Here is a 12,542-nt window from a genome sequence, read left to right as displayed (position 1 = left end):
AAGCCCCAGTACATCAAAACAAAAGTTTGTTTAGCAGAGGAATCAGGTGAAAATCTTAAGTATCCCATTCAGGTCAGGAAACAAGGCTGCCAAGGACCTAACTTTGGCAGCAAAATCAGCCAATCACTGGCAGAAGAGAAAAATCTTCCTACAGTTCAGTAGCCATTTTGGAGGAGAAGCCCATCCAGATCCTTAAAAAAAGCTTCATTTTCTGGTTCTTTAATTATTCTGCAGCTAATGAATAATTATTTATATCCCACCTTTATTTTTGAATAAGGTAGCATACGTATGGTTCTTTCCTTCCATCTTCCCCAAAGTAACAACTATGTGGTATCTATATGAAGTCACTTGGGCTGAGAAAAAGTGACTGGCCTGCATAGTCTGATATATCATTGGCTGATATAAAATTTATCCACTTCCACAAACTTATTGTTATTGTAGTTCTATAAACATTTGGCTTTTATTATCACCCTTGTAAAAATAGATAATGTCCAAGTCCTGGGGCCTGCGGGCCAGATGTGTCATGTGCCGGCCATGCCCGTTTTATCAAACAGGAAAAATATGTCATGTGACGCTGCCGTGAGTTTGACAGCCCCACTGTAGAGGCTATGCAAGAACCAGCTATCTACTCATCTTTCTTTGTATGAGTCAGTTTTTGATTCTTGGTGACTGCCTGGACTAGTCCTTGAAGTTTTCCTGACAAAGTTTTCGAGAAATGGCTTGCCATTACCTTCTTTCTAGAGCCGAGAGAGAAAGACTGGCCCAAGGTCACCAGCTGGTTCGTGCCTTATGGACTAGAACTCACGGTCTCCCAGTTTCTAGCCTGATGCCTTAACTATTTCATCAAACTGACTCTGGTATATAGCGTATAGCAAAGTGAACACAAATAAAAACAAAAAACAAAACAAATAGTAAAGACAAGTAATACATCTTGAAAGTAAAGTGTGCAAATATAAAGATCTACAGATACCGACTGAACAAATATTGCTGAAGTCTTGATGAAATGGATTTTTGTCATAAGTAATGCTCTCCCCCACACAATATGCAAGTGCATATCAGTTTGACCTCTAGATATGAGAGACTGAGGAGAGGGGGAAAATACTGGAGGAAAAGGTGTTATGTATGCTACTTGACCTTGAGGAAGGGAAGAGAATACATTTAAACACCGAATAAAAATAAAGGCAAAACAGATTTGTAACAATAAATATGTGCATAAATTTTGAAATAAAAATAGTATCTGCTACATTTGTGCTCCAAATGCACGGTCTCTAAATATGTCCTATTTACTTTGGCACCAACTACATTTGAAGTAGTTGGTTGCATTTGCACCCTGTATCTAATTTATGATGCGGTTAAAACAGATCTTTGAAAAGTATTCAGCAGTAGTGGGATCCTGCAGGATGGGGTTGGTGGCACCTGCTTTCCCCATCTGCCTTGCTGCCTTTGTCAGGAAAATACCCTATAAGTGCTTCTGCAGACGTTGCAACCTTAGAGAGAAACAGGTTTGCCATCAAGCTAGGCAAGTTTGTGTTAGCATGGAATATCCGGATACATGCAAATGAATGAGGCTCACCCAATATGAGAACCATAATCCTCGACCTACAGTCACAACTGAGCACAAAATTTCCATTCATAAGACAGTGGTTACGTTTTGGTTCTTGTTATGACCTTTTTTTGCCACAGCTGTTAAGTGAATCACTGCAGTTGTAAAATGAATAACAAGACTGTCAAGTGAACCTGGCTTCCTCCAGTGACTTGTGAGGAGGTTGCAAAAAGGGATCACATGATTCCAGGACGCTGCAACCATCATAAATCTGAACTGGTTGCCAAGTGCCTGAATTTTGATCACATAACCATGGGGATGCTACAACAGCTGAATGTGAAAAACTGACATCACCCCCTTTTTTCAGTGCTTGTGTAACTTTGAACAGAACAACGGAGTTGGAAGGGACCTCGGAGGTCTTCTAGTCCAAACCCCCTGCTCAGGCAGGAAACACTATATACCATTTTAGACAAATGGTTGTCTAATTTCGTCTTAAAAACTTGCAGTGTTGGAGCATTCACAACTTCTGGAGTCAAGCTGTTCCACTAATTAATTGTTCTAACTATCAGGAAATTTCTCTTTAGTTCTAGGCTGCTTCTCTCCTTGATTAGTTTCCATCCATGGCTTCTTGCTCTGCCTTCAGGGCCTTTAGAGAATAGCTTGACTCCCTCTTCTTTGTGACAGCCCCTGAGATATCGGAACACTGCTATCATGTCTCCCCTAGTCCTTCTTTTCACTAGACAAGCCCAATTCCAGAAACCATTCTTTTTATGTTTTAGCCTCCAGTCCCCTAATCTTGCTGTACGGTCACTAAACAGATGGTTATAGGTTGAGGACTATCTGTACCCTAAGTCAGGGGTCTCCAACCTGGGCAATTTTAAGACTTGTGCAGCAAAGCTGGCTGAGGAATTCTGGGAGTTGAAGTCCACAAGTCTTAAAAGTTGCTAAGGTTGGAGACCCCTGCCCTAAGTCACACGCTGCAATTGGGCACGCGTTGCCGGCAAAACCAAAGCCCTGCCATTTGTGCGGTGTGGACAGGGGTCAGAAGTCCGAGATGGGGATGTGGCAGGGGTGGGATTCAACTGGCATTACTACTGGTTTGGTAATTACGTTTTGCATGCGCACGCACCCTAAGCTGTGCCTCCTGGACAGCTGATAAGCGCTGCATGCAGGTGTGCAGTGTTTGAAAAGCCTCGTTTCCCCCCCTGCTTTTTCAATCTCAAGCTGTGCCGCGCAAAGCAGCTGAGGTTGAAACAGCAGGAAAGAAAGGTCAGGTAACAGCCTGGGCAGGCAGGTGGGACAAACACAGAACCAGTTCTGTGTCTGTTGCTCCTCAGAGCTACCGGTTCTTTGGCCCCGGGCAGAACTGGTACCATCCCACCCCTGGGACGTGGGCAATAGGGCACAAGGCAGGGGAAGCTCTTCAGTGAACTTGGCTATGCTTAGAATTCCTTGTCCTTTGGGTGGAAATGTGTTTTGGGTGGGATGGGTGTATCCCTGATGGTCTCTGAGCTCGCTCGTGTTTCTTGCAGACGTTTCATTACCCAAACTCGGGAACACCATCCATACAGTGGGTTTAACCTTCCTTTTCTGGGGAGGGAGGGGAGGGTCGTGCACGCCCCCTCTCTCCTCCTCTCGCTTTGGGGCCGCCCTTCGCAGAGATTTGGAGCAGGGGGCGCTTTTTCCCCCGCCTTCTTTGGGCTGTCGACCAGGGTGGGCGACCGACGCTGCTAAAACACCGCAGGCGGCCACGGGCATCGCATCGCTGGCCCCGCCCCCTATTGGCCCCGCCCCCTGGTTCCCAGCTGAGGCTCAGGTGAGTCGCCGCACAGCTGCTCGGCTTGGGGGGCGGCGGAGGGGACCGCGCGAAGGACCCTGGGAGCTGTAGTCTCCCCTCCCCGTTCCCCCTCCTATCTTCTCGGAGCCAGAGAGGGCCAAGCTCTGCGCCGCCCCTCCGTGCCTCCCTCTCCTCCGCCTCTTCCCCGCCTTCTTCCTCCGCTTTCCCCCCGATGCAGTGGGGATACAATCCGCTCTCCTCCTCCTCCCCCGCGGACCACAATTCCCACCGAGCTCCTCCGGGCCCGAGAGCGCCACATCCGCCGGCACTCTCTCTCTCTCTCTCTCTCGCTCTCTCTCCTCCGCCCCCTCCCCTCCCCTCCGCCCCGCAGGCCCTCTGGGGCTTGTAGTCTCACCTCGCCATTCACCAAAACCCTGGGCGCACTTTCCGCAGGGCGGGCGGCCCCGCGCGGCGCCGCTACGCTTACGCAAACGGCGTAAGGGGCCGGCTTCTTGGACTCCCGGAGGGAGGAAGGCGGGCGGGCGGGCGGGCAAGGAGGGAGGGAGGGCAGGGGAAGGGAGGGGAAGAAAGGAGGGCTGGGGTGGAGGGGGAGGTGAAAGAGAAAGAGAAGAAGAAGAAGAAGAAGCAGAAAAAGAAGAAGAAGAGAGCCAGCCGAACAAGAGCACCACGGGCTGCCCGGGGGTGGGGGGGTGGGGTGGGAAAACGGCCGACAGCCCTGCGGAGTGGGAGGAGGAGGAGGAGGAGGGTGGGTGGGTGGGTGGGTGTCCAAGTTACTCATCCGTCCGGCCCGGGACAAAACGAGACAGAGAGAGAGAGGACAGCAGACGCTCCGCCAACGGCCGCCGCCGCCGCCGCCGCCGCGTCCCTCAAGCAACGGTCAGTGGAGCGCGCGACCCTCGGGAAGAGTGGGGAGGCAGCAGGGAGAGGGCCAATGAGAGAGCGCGCGAGGCAGCCGGGGGGAGGAGATAGAACGCGGGGGGGCGAGAGGGGGAGCGCTCGTGCCCTCCTGCGGAGTGAGGGTGGGGGTGGGGTGGGGGGGCAGTGCGGAGTCTGTGAGGGAGGAGGAAGAGGAGGGGGCTCCTCCTGTGGGATAGCCTGGAAGGGGGTGGGGAGCGTTGGTCTGAAGGACACTGCCCCCCCTCAGCTCCCCAGGATGCGTGTTGCCCACCTGGGGTCCCTTCCCCAACTTGGGTTGGACTGCAACTTCCATCACTCACACACACACCCCTCTCCATCATTGGCCAGTTGGCGTTAATGGAGGGTGGGGAGGGGGTGTCTTGCCCCCAGAAGGCAAAGAGTGGGGGGAGATCAGTTTTGAGGGGGAGAAGGGGGTTGGGCCAGGGAGCTCTTGTGGGGGGACCTGCAAGAGGGATAGGGAAGGCGGGGGGTCTCTTGGGGTGCCCAGGTGGGCAACGTGCTGTTCTCCGGGTGTGTAGGAGGTTGGACTACGGCGCCCAGAGTCCCCAGCCAGCAGGATGAAAGTACTAGGGTTTGGGGGGGGCGGATAGAGGGGGACTGGCTTGTGGTCCCTGGATGGAGAAGAAGGGTGGTACTACGCAGGATGGGGGAAACCAGGATCCCACTCCATAGGAAGTGACTTGGATCTGTCCCCTTCCTCTTGGTGCAGTCTACTTCCTTTTTATTGCTGAGATGAAATGGAAAGGTGAACCCGGTAGAACCTCTGTTGCATGTTGGGGAAGAAAAGGTGGCATATATAAATAAATATTTGAATTGACGATCTATGTATGTATGTATGTATATATTACGAGAAAATGAATAAGTGATTTTTTCCCCCCTTGCTGAAGCTGCTTAAATATCTTGGATGTTTCTTTCTAACTCGGTGTTTCCCAACCTTGACCATTTGAAAATGTGTGGACTTTTTAACTCCACAAAATTCTCCAGTGAGCATGAATGGATTTTGACTCCCATAGGTGGACTCTTAACTCCCAGAATTCCAGCATGCTGGCTGGGGAATTCTGGGAATTAAAGTCCACCCGTCTTCAAGCAGCCAGGATGAAGAAAAACTGCTCCAACCCGTGTTTGCTTCTCTGTTATTTTTCTCTATCTTATAGAGAAATTCCATAATACTATAGAGAAATTCCATAACGTACATATGGGGTCCTGCTAATGCTGCCTCCTTCCTGTTGTAGCTTCTGGATGCTTATGTTTTGCCTCTTGAGTGATAAAAAAAAAAAAGACCAAAGCCAAACCCTGGAGTTTGTGGTGGCTTATAAATGAGAAATGAAACAGCCATAAAACTGTTAAAACAAGATGAACTATAAAACATAATATACAAACAGCAGTTAAAATGTCAACAAAAAAGAAGAACCGTATTTGCACTGCAAACTGAGAAGTGTAATATTGGTGGCAGTTAGAAAGAAAAGTCCACTGAATTTAAACGGTTTTAACAACCTATTTGTAAATGGATGAAGAGGGAGTTAGACAACCTTACAGTGGGTAACAAATTTCAATCATTTATGTATCATTTTGGAAAGATGCAGTTTCAGAATCATCCTTTTTAATAGGAGAAAGCAACCTTGGTTTGATGTGTGAAATTTAACATCCAGCATCCGCAATATTCACCATGCCTGCTAGGGATTTCTGGAAATCTATATGTCTAGAGGTCACACAATTGGGGGAAGATGGAGTTGCAATCGTACTGGAGGCTTAGTCTTTTCTTGTACTCGCTCCTTTACACACCCATGTTCCCATTAGTTTTCTGCTGAGGTGGCCTCCCCTTCCATCCTGCAGGAGGTTATGATAATTTATATGATGAATGGTTGAGGTCCAACCTAAAAAACGGAAGATTTAGGGGGGGGATATGCTGACTGTCTTCCAGTACTTGAGGGACTGTCACAGAGAAGAAGGGGTGTTCTTATTTTCCAAAGGAGGGCAGGACAAGACATAAAGCTCGTTAAAGAGAGAGCCAACCTAGAATACAGAGAAATTTTCTGAACAATTAATCAATTGCCTCCTGCGGGTGCTCCATCACTGGAAGTTTTCAAAAATAGATCGGACAACTATTTGACTGGGATAATATAAGGTTCCCACCTTGAGCAAGGAATTGGACTACAATGGTGATGGCGAACCTATGGCACGTGTGCCACAGGTTGCATGCAGAGCCATTTGTGTGGGCATGTGAGCTCCAGCCAAACTTACCTGCACTGTGCATGCGTGCGTCTCCCAGCTGACTTTCGGCCCGTTTGAGGCCATTTTCGCCCTCCCGGAGGCTCGAGGGAAGCCTCTGCAACCTTGGGAGGCCGAAAAACAGGCCTTCTGGAAATACCGGAAGTGCCGAAACGGGCCCGTTTTCAGCCTCCAGAGGCTGCAGACGCTTTCCTCAAGGCTCTGGGAGGGCAAAAATGGCCTCAAACGGGCAGAAAATCAGCTGGGAGGCACGCACATGCTCAGTGCAGGTAAGGGGTTGGGGTGGGGGTGTTGCACACGCATGCGCAGGGGGATGGGGTACATTGCATCGTGGGTGCCGGTGCGCACGCATTTTTGGCACACCACAACAAAAAGGTTTGCCATCACTGGACTAGAAGTTCTTCAGGGTCTCTTGGAGCCCTTCATGATTCTATATTCTATGAACTGGGTGTCCCATGTGAATTCTGGATATGCTGTGTTAGTCATATGCTTTTTGGGGTGCACCCAGCAAGCAATGCTTTGCCGCCTTTCTAGTCATCTATGGCAATCGAGGTGTATTAAATTGTGATATCAGTCCTGGCTTGCAGACCGTGAGTAGGTTTGTAGGGGTTGTGAGAAATGTATGCAGGACACCAGTTAGTTTGGAGTTAGCCATCTCTTGGAAAACTCCCTGTCTAAATAATAGATGCCGACTAATTGGACAAGACAGAATAGATTTCTGAACAATATTGTGGATGTGTTCGTGTAAATAGAAATGTGCGGCGTTTTTCCTGTTGATTTTATTTAAGTTGACATTCTGGTATATTTTTCGGGATTAGGTGATGAGTTGCTAAAGAGCCAGAGAAAGAGATATATTCTTTTCAGAATTAAATTTTTGTACATGGCTAATACTGAGGGAAATGTATCCTGGGAAAATCTGAGCGAGAATAAATAAAAAGGGGAACAAACATTATTTGCAAAAGAAGACAGTCAATTGGGCCAGTCCCTCTTTCTCTTAACTCAACTAATCTCACAGGGATATTGTTGTGGGAAAGAGGAAGGAGTTCCCCTTAAGCTGTTTATAAAAGAATAACAAGGGCAGGATGAAAACAAACAAATAAAAATATCCCATCACTTTGAATATATCTTGGAATAATAGTAATTTAAAAAAAAACAAGAAGAAGAATGATCAATGTCCCCCTTTAAACCTGTGCTTGTGAGAGGTTTGGGACCTGCATTAATAGGCCTGCAAGTGAGTTTTCAAAAAAACATCACATTTCCCTTTTAAAAGTGTCTTGGTGGCTGTGCAAAGTTTTGTTTTCAAAGTAACTTTTGATTTTGGAGTCACACTCAAATGTACACACCCATCGCTGCTTTGGTGCTTCCTTGTCCTTAATGAATATTATTAGCCATGCCACAGCAAAGCTAAGCCTCATTCCGTCATTCCCAAAACAGGAAGGAACTGGGGATAAATCCAGTTTTGAGACAAGGAAATGTTGCACGTATCTGGATGTCAAGACAAGACAGGGGCATTGAATGACTGTACTATCACCTGCCGTAAGGTCAAATGAAGACTCTGTGGCAGAACAAGAAAAATTGGGTTCCCTGCCTGAGTTTTTCTGCTGAATTCTTTCAGTGTTACTGGAAATTATTTGTAATCTGCACTTAATGGAGACGCCTCTGTCCTGCTGTTGTTAGGGTAGTGGAATTGCATTGAAGCTTTAGTCTTATCTACACAATAGTGGACTGATTTATAATAGCCTGTAACTCACAGGCTATCAATACAAACAGTAGACTTCTAGCAGCTTTGCCGATAAGTATTTATAATTACAGGTGCTCTCACTTTGTTTTCCTACAGAATGTCGTCAGATGTCTAAAACTCTGCACTGTGAAAGATTTGTCAGAGTTTTATGGTTATTTTATAATGAGCTTCCAACCGATGGTGGGGGGGAAATCTGTCCAAATTTCACTGTAATACACCTCACCAATGAACAAAAAAAATTGTTCTTCTCTGCTGGCTATTGAAACACTGCTTGTTATTTTCAGATATTTATTCTTGGTTTTGTAGCAATGGCAAGTAACATTGTATTTGCTTTACCCAAACAAATAAAAAAAGCTTTGTTGGTTCTATAGGGTGATTCTACCTCCTCTAAATTTCAGTTTGGAGGAATAGAGAAACTTGCTCTTAATTGATAGAGGGGGATACTTTAGTTGATTCTTGTAAAGATACTACAATATGGCCGGTTTTGGATCTCTCTAGTGTGAAAGTTGACATATTTCTATAAGTGATACCAAAAGCCTAGATATGATTGACCCAGTTGGGAAAATCTGTAAAGGTGATTCTTAATTCTAAAACCTGGGCTTCTTTAATCTTTGAGTTTGGTTTGAGTAAATGAAGGTAGTTCAGCGCTGACAGTTATCAAAGACTAGTCCCCATTAAATCAAAGGTAAATATTTTACTGTGGAATATTAGTGACTCATAGGTTGACTTAAGCGTGTTAGAAAAGTAGCTCATTCATTCCCCAAAATTCTTTGAGCCAGGATGATGTTGGAGTTGGCTAGCTAACAGAAGGGGCTTGTCTTCTCATTCATGATCACCCATCAGGGTTCCTGAGTTGCCTTTGGTGTGTGCAGGTTCTTTCATTGAGCCAAACTCACACAAGATGATAGTTGTGAAGGCCAGAAGGCATAAAACAAGGGTCTTCAAACTTGGCAAATTTAAGACTTGTGGCCTTCAACTCCCGGAATTCCTGGACTGACATGACTGGAGGAGGAATTCTGGGAGTTGAAAGTCCACAAGTTTTAAATCTGTCAAGTTTGAAGACCCGTGGCAGAAACCCTTGTGAACGTACCCTTTCAGCTGTAAAGGAAAGGGTGGTTAGAAATAGAATGAATTTTTTTAATTTATTTTTTAGCATCAGATCCTCCCATGTTATGGGAGCCATGCTCACCAAAGAGCCATGGTGGTGCAGTGGTTAGAATGCAGTACTGCAGGCTACTACTGCTGGCTGCCAGTATTTCAGCATTCTCACCAGCTCAAGGTGAGCCTTCCATCCTTCCGAAGTCAGGAATATGAGGAACCCAGATTATTGGGGGCAAGAGGCTGACTCTATAAACCGCTTAGTAGTGAATAAGTCTAAGGGCTACTGCTATGTAGGGCAGCAAGGGATCTCCAACATTTTCAGTTTGGGGTGAGTGCTTCAGTGTCTTCCCATGTGATGTTTAGAACAGTGGTTCTCAACCTGTTGCCCACAACCCCTTGGGGGCCTGCAATGTCACAGAGAGTCTGCAAAGGCTTGAAGAAATGTGATGGTTTAAATCTTGGGGCCCCAAAAGATATTTAAAGGGTGTCCCTGGTGAAGAAAAGATCGAGAGCCACTGGTTTAGAGCCTTTTGCCACGAATGTTCTTTGCCATATATTTTGAGGGTATCCTCTTGGTTGTGTGGCATCGGGGCAGTCCATCTCATTGCCATCTTGGGAATTCAGTTGTTTTCCATGCGTTGAATATGACCTGGATAATTTAATTTTTGGTTAAACCTGTTTCTCTTTTCCTAAATTGAAAGAAGCTAGACAGTGCCTGTGTGTCACTGCATTGCTCTTGCATATCAGTGACCATCCAGGATTTGAATGGGGCGAGAAGAGATTCCAAATCTTGTAGATCACATTGAAATGCTGCAGGAGGCTCTTTTTTGCCCGCTGCTTAAATCTCTGGGGAATTTCAAATCTGACCTTTGAGTGTGGTTTGCTTTTCCAGTATATTACAGAGTAAGGCTTGTCAAATCTGAAATGGTTATATATTTTTAAAAAGGACTTTTAAAAAGTTAGATAGTGGATTTTATTTTAGTCTTCTGTTTGGATTTTTTTTTTTGAAAAAAATTCCTCTGTCCTTTGTCTTTAGTCAAAGATCTAGCCCATTTCTCAACACGTTGGGGCTAATGTTTTAATCTCAAGCAAGAGTTGTGGAGGTTGGGTAATGCAGGAAAAAATTATCAGAAGTGATTCACTCTCTCTTTATTGTTCTTTTTCGCCAAGTCTTGTGTCTCGATACCCAAGTACAGAAGCTGTAGATCTGAAACCGACAAGGAAATATTTTATATCCTCATGAGAAATAACTAGCTAATGTCAGTTAATATCTGAGTCACTCAACTCCATGGACTAACTTAGGAGAACGCCCAGTTGAATAATGAAAAGAGTTTTTTTTTTTTCATTCTGTGCTTCCTTGTTTGAAAGTAATGAGTCCTTACTCAGAGCAAATAAATTAGGTTTCACATGGACATGCTTCTTAAATAGGTATACACACACACGCACACACACACACACACACACACACACACACACAGATTCAGTTGCTCTAGTTGGCTTCCTCTTCACTTTGTTTATTTTGAATAATTGGCATCCATGTCATTTGTGTAAATCCAGAGTCTTCTGAGATGGCTTGCTGTCAAAAGATCACTTCCATGCAATGTAATAATATTAAATTGGGTTTTGCTTTGACTATAAGGTCTACATTCGCCATAGTGTATTTTTCTGTTCTGAAGTAGCTTCTCTGTTAACATAATTCTTACGTAGAAAAGACTCAGGTCATGCTAACCAAAAATCTGGTAGGTTTCTGGGGTGCTAGTGGGTGAATGGTGGCTCCTAAACCCTGATTTTTTTTAGCCTTTTGTGTTGGAAGTAAATAGTCCATCCCTGTTCTCCTTCACTTTTTTGAAAGGCTGTGAGCAACATATGATGATTCTCTTCTTCAGGATCACTCAATTATTTCACAATGAAAGAAAATCAGATTCAAAGCTCTGTACCCAGGGTATCCAACTTTGGCAACTTTAAGACTTGTGGACTTCAACTCCCAGAATTCCCCAGCCAGGCTGGACATCCCTGCTTTACATAATCTTAGTCCAGCCCTAATTGCTACCCCATTCTGATTTTGACCAAGATTAAAAAAAAAAAGGATCACATAGTCCACAACTCCAATGTGCCTTTATCGGAACATTTATCAGAATATAACAAAATGAGTTGGAAGGGACCTTGGAGGTCTTCTAGTCTAACCCCGTTCAAGTGGCTGTCCAGTCTCTTCTTGAAAACCTCCAGTGATGGAGGGCCCACAACTTCTGAAGGCAAGCAGTTCCACTGGTTAATTATTCTCACTGTAAGGAAATTTCTCCTTAGCTCTAGATTGGATCTCTCCTCAATAAGCTTTCGCCTATTTGCTTCTTGTCCCACTTTCAGGTGCTTTGGAGAATAGGTTGACCCCCTCTCCTTGGTGGCAGCCCCTTAAATATTGGGATACTGCCATCATGTCACCCCTAGTCCTTCTTTTCACTAGACTAAACATACCCAATTCCTGCAATCTTCCTTTATTTCCAAAGTTGCACTGAGACCATTAGATCCGGTTCTCAGTGCAAAAGAATCCTTTTCTGAGCAATTGTTGACCCACAACAAGCCACGGTCTGTTCCATCTTGGTTTCACTACGGGGCATTGGATAAATCAAGATTGGCTAATCTGGCCAAACCAGGAATAGCTGTTGTACCACAAACCCAAGCAAGGCCATTTGAGGCTTATCACAATATGCGTGAGTTCAGACACGATCTCTCCCTTTAATTGCTCTTTGTTTCGATATTACGCTCTGTTACCTGTTTCAAGAATCAAATTTCCTCCAGGTAAATGGAATAGGAAATAGCAAAATATTTCTGGGAGCAAATCAGATGGGCTTGTGGCGCAGTTTGGTGATGCCACTTTATAAGTAGTGGCCTACTTGCCTGTTCTTACATAATTCTTCTTATGGAAATCCAAGCCTCTTCGGTATTACGTTGATGCCTGCAGCTTAGTTTAGAGGCTACGTGGGTTAGAGAGAAGCTGTTTGATTGCTACAGCCTGACAGCAAAGCTGGTTTTCACCTCCAACATTTGTACTTCATTCTACCCCTCATTTCAGTTTAGTGCTCAGGGGTCTTTCAAGAGGCAGAATAGAGATGCTAACAGATAATAGATAATCAGAGTTGGAAGGGACCTTGTAGGTCATCTAGTCAAACCCCTTGCCCAAGCAGGAGACCCTACACCATTTCTGACAGATGGGA

General features: G+C 45.5%; 1 protein-coding gene across 2 annotated transcripts in view; it reads left to right on the top strand.

The window, feature by feature from the left end:
- Positions 1 to 4,097: 4,097 nt before the first annotated feature.
- CAPN15 (calpain 15) overlaps positions 4,098 to 12,542 on the top strand; it is a 114,286-nt gene continuing 105,841 nt past the window's right edge. The window contains exon 1 of one of the 2 annotated variants that reach the window (XM_087912450.1): positions 4,098 to 4,217. The gene's annotated coding sequence lies outside the window, so the exon portion shown is untranslated. The remainder of the gene's footprint in view (positions 4,218 to 12,542) is intronic. The other variant, XM_087912455.1, reaches the window with a different exon arrangement.

Source organism: Pseudonaja textilis, chromosome 14 (assembly GCF_049901715.1).
Source record: "Pseudonaja textilis isolate UNSWEBS1 chromosome 14, rPseTex1.2, whole genome shotgun sequence".
Lineage (NCBI taxonomy): Eukaryota > Metazoa > Chordata > Lepidosauria > Squamata > Elapidae > Pseudonaja > Pseudonaja textilis.
This window is presented reverse-complemented; position numbering and strand designations above follow the sequence as displayed.